We start from the raw sequence: 5,643 nt of genomic DNA, 5'->3' as shown, positions 1-5,643 counted from the left end.
CTACTAGAGTCAAATGATGTTTGAAGTGTTTATGAGGGCTGTAAATTTTATGAAGGTACTTCTTATCTAAACTCTTTGTAGACCAGGAGGCGGAGTGCTGGTATGAAGGTACTTCATTTACTAAAGAAAACGGCGAAGAAACTCCTGTGCACGTAGAAAATGTTTTAAATGAGCTTACTATTCGGTGTATTAGCATTTACATATATTGTTAAACTTACGACATGTCTCAATCAGGTTTGCCTAAACGGAGTGGCTGATTTTTAATGGAATTGTTGGATTGTATCTTGCTCTTTGTTGGCGAGATATAGTCGGTATAATACTAAGTACTGAAGTAAAGTTTTTGCTAGCTATATAGTCGGTATAAAGCTAAATAACTAACAAATACTTTGTTTCTGTAGGTTGTGTTTTTATGTGGAGAGTACTAAAGGATATGTTGATTTGTTTTTTTATCAGACCTCCCACATGTCTGCTGCAAGATTCTCGATAGAGTTTCTTATCTAAACTCTTTGTAGACCAGGAGGTAGAGTGCTGGTATGAAGGTACTTCATTTACTTTGAACTATATGGCACACAGAGTAAGAATTCAACAATTTAATTTTAGGGTATCTGAATTTGGTTATACACATTCAAGTGTGTTTTATGATATTTTCGTATTTTTCATTAACCTGTTTGATTTGGCTGTATGCTGGGTGGGCAATCTTACAGCACTAAATTGTGGACTTTCAGGTTCGAATGGTAACTAGTGACAACCTCCAACCTACCAAAGCTATTGTGCTGGAGTGCGGAATATTAACCTATGGTACATAAGCCACTGAACCTATTATCATTGAAGGAATAACTTTTCATTCCTTGTCGGATTCTGAAAGTGAAAAGATGTCCGACAAGATATCGGCTAAGATCTCACATTCATAGTGGTGATGGTCGCAGCAAAGGTATCTTTACTTCGGATTAAAACAGAGGCGTGCTACTTCTGAAAATAACAATAAAAAATATTGCAATTTGTCTTGTGCCTAATTACACCGACGTGTGTGCTGTTTTATAATGTTTTGTGTCATAGAGAATGAAAGAAGGATGGGATGATGGAGGCAGCATAGCTTTTGCAGTTATTCTTTTGTTATCGGGACAAGTATTGTGATTGTGTGTAGCAGTTATGAACAGTATCTTCTTTATATTTCACGTTTGCAGCAGAAAGTGACAACAAAAAGTCTGCAATTTCAAAACAAGAACGAGGAAGAGAGAAACATATATCAGGAGGTTCGTACTCGCCAATTTTTTTTTACCATTTTTGTTGTATGCATTATGTTACTTCCTTTTGTTTACACTTTGTAGAGGTGAGTAATGCAAAGGGGATAAGAGGTGGTAGACGAGTTGAAATTTCAATGTATGAAATTGTGGTGGGTGATGACGTTCTCCCAACATTGGTAATTAGATAGTGATTGATGTTTCTACAACTTTTGCTATTGTTTTTTGGTATGTCATAGTTTATCTGTAACATGTATAGATTTTGGTGTATGGAAAATTTTATGTAGATTCCAAGGGTAAGTGTTAATATCTGCCATCTCGCTTGCCCTCGATGATTCTAGCAAAATCGTGCATCTGTGTTGCTAGTGATAGTGAAGTCAGCGATCTTCTCATAATCTGCGTTGTGATAATCTGTGTCGGTATAAAGGTAAAAGACGCTAACAAATACTTTATTCCTGTAGGTTGCTTTATATGGAGAGCAGTGAAGATTACATTATAGCTTTGTTTAATAGAATGTGGTAATGTGAGCTGTGACTGAAGACAAGGTTTGTACCTAATACTTCAAGGTTTTATTGCCATCAGCCTTTCAATTAGACCGCCACCCTTTATTTTATAAGGCTCGCAGCACAGCACTTTTTAGTAACATGAATCGATCTAATTTTTTGTCCAGTTAGTTGCCTATTTTGCAGGTTCCTTATTATAAAAGGCTATTGAGGGCTTTGCTGCAAGATATTAACAATGCGTAGCATTAGCATGAAAAATCTATGAGGTTGACTAAATCCCAATATGCGATGAACTCTAAAAGTCTGTAATCCCAGAGGATGATCTTTGTTGGCAAGCTATAGACAGTATCCACTGAAATAAAGTATTTGCTAGCTATAGTCGGTGGCTCGGTAAAGGTAAAAAGATGACAAATACTTTATTTCTCTTGGTTGTGTTTTTATATAGAATGCGTTAGTCCAAAAAATAATTTTATTGCTGAATTAAGGGTTACTTTCTTTCAAAATTGTTTGTTCTTAACTACTTTGGCAAATGAGTTGGTATCTATGGAAAATTGTTTGTGATACCACCCACATGTCTGCTGCAAGATTCTCAATATAGTTTCTTATCTAAACCATCTCTGTAGACCAGGAGTCAGAGTGCTGGTGTGAAGGTACTTCATTTAGTTTGAACTATATGGCACAAAAAGTAGGAATTCAATAATTTAGTTTTAGGGTAACTGAACTATATATGCATTCACGTGTTTTTTTCTGATATTTTCGTATTTTCCATTAACTTTGTTTTTGCTGCATGCTGGGTGGGCAATCTTGTAGCACTAAATTGTGGAGTTTCAGGTTCGAATGGTTACTAGTGACAACCTCCAACCTGCCAAAGCTATTGCGCTGGAGTGAAAAATATTAACCTATGGTACATAAGCCACTGAACCTATTGTTATTGAAGGATTAACTTTTCGTTCATTGTCGGATTCTGAAAGTGAAAAGATATCTGGCTGGCAAGATATCGGCTAAGAACTCACTTTCATAGTGGTGATGGTCGCAGCAAAGGTATCTTCAGTGCTTGGGATTAAAACAGAATCATGTTAAATCTGAGAATAATAATAAAAAAATTGCAATTTGTCTTTAGCTTGTTTGTCAGTGCTTATATAAACCGACGGTGTGTGGTGTTTTATAATATTTTGTGTCATAGAGATTGAAAGAAGGAATGGGATGATGGAGGCAGCATATCTTTTTCAGTTATTCTTTTTGTTATCGAGACAGGTATTATGATTGTGTAGCAGTTATGAACACTATCTTCTTTCTATTTCACGTTTGCAGCAGTAAGTGATTAGAAATAGTCTGCAATTTCAAAACCTGAACGAGGAAGGGAGAGACATACATCTGGAGGTTCGTACTCTCCATTTTTTACCATTTCTGTTATATGCATTATGTTAATTCCTTTTGTTTACACTTTATAGAGGAGAGTAATGCACAGGGGATAAGAGGTGGTTGACGAATTGAAATTTCAATATATGAAATTGTGGTGGGTGATGTCTTTCTCCCTACATTGGTAATCAGATTAGTGATAGATGCTACTCCTTTTGCTATTTTTTCATGGTGTGTCATAGTTTATCTGCAACATATATACATTTTGCTATTTGAAAAATATTGTGTAGATTCCAACGGATTAATTATTATATCAGGCCACTCGCTTGCTCTCGATGATTCTAGGAAAAATGTATGTCTGTGTTGCCAATGATAGTGAAGTCGGTGATCTTCTTTTAAACTGAGTTGTGATAATCTGTGTCGGTATAAAGGTGAAACAGCTAACAAATACTTCGTTTCTATAGGTTGTTTTATATGCATAGTAGTAAAGATTACATTATTTCGAAGAATGTTTCATGGCCAGCTTTCCTTTTATGATGTCGTGAAGTTACAGTGCTGAATCTAAAGTCCGCAAAAACTCGGAGAATTATCCAATTTCAGCTCACTGTTAATGTTGTTGTTCTCATCATTAACATTGTAGCGGTAGTTTCAAGTAGTGGTGTCCCAGTCAAAGCTGTGCAGGTTCAGATCCTTGTCGTGTACAGATTTTTCTACTTTCTTATGTGCTGTCTGTATGTAGAGGATATCCATCGGTTTAAAGAGCTTTCTTTTTTTCTTTTAATTAAACAGTTGCTTTGGGTGAATCTCATAGTGGACACTCTTGGAGCCTTGGTCTCTGTCACAGAACCACCCACTAATCAACTCATGCACTGTCCTCCAGTGGGCAGGAGGTTATTTCTTAGAATCCAAATTCTCTCGTGCAGTCTTTAAGACATTGATCGAGCTTTTATGTTTTTTAGTACAAGTCTATGAAGTATGAACTGCTGATGAGAATATCGAAGCAAAATCAGCTAATCAGAAGTAACTTGAGGTGTGATTCTTGTAACTTGGTGAGCGGAAGGTGTTCTTATTGTGCTGAAGTGCCTGTCTCCATTATAGGTATCTGGATTCCGTGTTTCTGATTACGGGTTTGTTTAGTGCAAAGCTTCCCACTTGTTCACGATGTATCAAGTGGGTTATTGTTGCTTTTGCTACAAATTTCATTATGCATCAGTTGCTCTGAAACTTCTCGTCAACTTTTGTCCATGCTATTGTAATGGTGATATTCGCAGTTCGAATAATGGTTTTTCGGTGAATTGTGTATGTTAGATTAGACAATGATTCACGTTTCTTTGTTGCCCTGAAAATCTAACGTTTCAATCTGTTGGTTCTTATGTTGAGCTTTTTAAATCCATTTCTTGTTCTCTCTTTTTGCAGGGACCATTAAGTTGGGGATTCAATCAAACAGAAGACGGAAGGTATGGATAAAATTCATGATATAGTTCAACTAATTGCCCATTCATTCTGTATTCTTTTAACATATATACGCTTTTGTTGGTTATTGCATGGAAGCTTTACCATTTGCTCTTTGGAATTTTTCTTGTTCAGTGTAACGGTATACATTGGGATATATGACAAATCCATGGAGTTTATTCTTTGATGATAATATATTGCTCCTTTTTATTGCAGCGTTGCTTTTTCAATGAGGAAAATGATGGCAGGTAAGATATTGATATTACTTGATTTACCTTCTCATACTCTTCTTTAGATGTTCGAGCAGATTAATGTATAGCATGACAAAAACAAAATTGATGATCAGGTGCAGTGGGTTTCTCCATGTGAGATGATGACTTCTGCAACAACTATTTTCCAGCGAGAAAATTGGAACATTAACGTTGTGCAGGTTCAGATCCTTGTCATGTACATATTTTCCTACAGACTGTAGTCTTGATGTTTTCTTTTAAATTGTAAGTGTAACGCTTTAAATCTTTTTCAGCACATGTATGTGTTTCTTCCATGTGATGTTTTGGTCTTGAAAAGTGGAAACTGATATCTACAGGGGCAAACAAACAGCTCCTACAAACCCCTAATGGTGAATTTTGAATTGGACCAGAACAACTTGTTCTGATGTCAAAGGATCACAACGTAGAAGCCTCGCAGCAATACAGGGGGGAGTTTTCAATCTTGAATCTATCCTATGGGTTGATTCTCTTTGTTGTTCATGTCCACTTGGTCGTATCTGGTTGCTTATACGTGATTTTGTTAGTTTGCATGTATCTGGTTGCTTATGCGTGATTGTTTTTGGTTTGCATTTGTATTAGGTTCGAGGATTGTCGAATTTTCCAAAGACAAACGTACAGAAAGATATCCATGGTGATGAGGATGACATTGTAAATCGTAAGAATACCTATTCTCGTAAGAAAGGGAAATATTTTCTGGTATAGAAAGTTCTTACTAATTTTGGTGGCCTTTTGAGTTGCGTTTTTCTTGCTATGTTTCCTGACTAAACAATCGAGTTCTCATTTAAAGTGACAGAGTGTTCTGTAGGACGCTTGCCAAGA

General features: G+C 36.3%; 1 protein-coding gene across 2 annotated transcripts in view; it reads left to right on the top strand.

Annotated features, from left to right (window-relative positions):
* Positions 1-2,271: 2,271 nt before the first annotated feature.
* Positions 2,272-5,643, top strand: part of LOC104804687 (calcium-transporting ATPase 8, plasma membrane-type-like) — a 75,029-nt gene continuing 71,657 nt past the window's right edge. The window contains exons 1-2 of one of the 2 annotated variants that reach the window (XM_019201451.1): positions 2,272-2,648; positions 5,404-5,479. The gene's annotated coding sequence lies outside the window, so the exon portion shown is untranslated. Of the gene's footprint in view, positions 2,649-4,572; positions 5,050-5,155; positions 5,480-5,643 lie in introns of those variants that run through there. The other variant, XM_019201450.1, reaches the window with a different exon arrangement.

Source organism: Tarenaya hassleriana, unplaced genomic scaffold (genome assembly GCF_000463585.1).
Source record: "Tarenaya hassleriana unplaced genomic scaffold, ASM46358v1 Cleome93, whole genome shotgun sequence".
Taxonomy (NCBI): domain Eukaryota; kingdom Viridiplantae; phylum Streptophyta; class Magnoliopsida; order Brassicales; family Cleomaceae; genus Tarenaya; species Tarenaya hassleriana.
Note: the sequence above shows the minus strand (reverse complement) of the source record. Positions and strands in the feature narration are given on the sequence as shown.